Consider the following 1,180-nt stretch of genomic DNA (forward strand, 5'->3'; position numbering starts at 1 on the left):
GTATTCCACTGTGTATATGTAACACAACTTGTTTATCCATTCATCTACTGATGGGCATTTGGGTTGTTTCCATACTTTGGCTATTGTAAATAATGCTGCAAAAAACATGGGGGTACATATTTTCTTTTGAATTAGTGTTTTGAATATATTCTCAGAAGTGGAATTGCTGGGTCATAAGGAAATTCCATTTTTAATTTTTTTGAGGAATCTCCACACTGTTTTCCATAGTGGTTGCACCAATCTGCATTCCCAGTGCATTAGGGTTCCCTTTTCTACATATCCTCCCCAACACTTGTTGTTTGTTGAGTTATTGATGATAGGTCGCCTGGAGTTTCAATGTCAGAGAGTGATGCTGTTTGAAACCTTTGATGGGCTCATATAGGTGAGTCACTGTGCAGGCCTTTAGGATCAAAGCTTGGCCATCATATGTGGACAATAACTCTCCTTTGGATAAACAGCTCTTGGCCTTCTACTGGGCCTTCAACTAAGAGCTTAACCATGGGCCACCAAGTAATCATGCAACCTGAGCAGTCCAGCATGCTATCTGCATCACAAAGGGAGTTATTGTGTTAGCTAGAGTGATTGATCCTGATTGGGAAATTGAATTGTTGCTCTATGATATGGCTAAGAAAGTCTATATCTAGAATACAAGAGATCTTTTAGGTCTTGTTTTAGTATTACCATGCCTTGTGACTAAAGTCAATGAAAAATTACAATAACCAATTTAGGAAGAACTACTAATGGTTTATACCCTTCAGGAATGAAAGTTTGGGTCACTCTATTAGGTAAAGAATCACAATCAAATTAGGTGTTTTCTAAAAATAGAATGGTTAGTGGAAGAAAGTAGTCAGGTGGTCGTATACCAGCAATGACCACATGACTACTTCCACAAATAAGAACTGTACTTGTGATTATAATTTTTTTATGGATATGTTTGTGTGTGGAGATTTTATATCTATCTATCTGTCTCTATCTCTGTGTAATACAGAGGTTCTCAACTTGTGGGTCGCCAACCTGTGGGTCACAACCCCTTTGGGGGTCGAATGACCCTTTCACAGGGGTCACCTAAGACCATTGGAAAACACATATATAAACAGTGGTTCTCAACCTTCCTAATGCTGTGACTCTTTATGATGAGCCTATTTGCAATATACAGTTCCTCATGTTGTGGTGACCCCCA

Source organism: Myotis davidii, unplaced genomic scaffold, assembly GCF_000327345.1.
Source record: "Myotis davidii unplaced genomic scaffold, ASM32734v1 scaffold53, whole genome shotgun sequence".
Lineage (NCBI taxonomy): Eukaryota > Metazoa > Chordata > Mammalia > Chiroptera > Vespertilionidae > Myotis > Myotis davidii.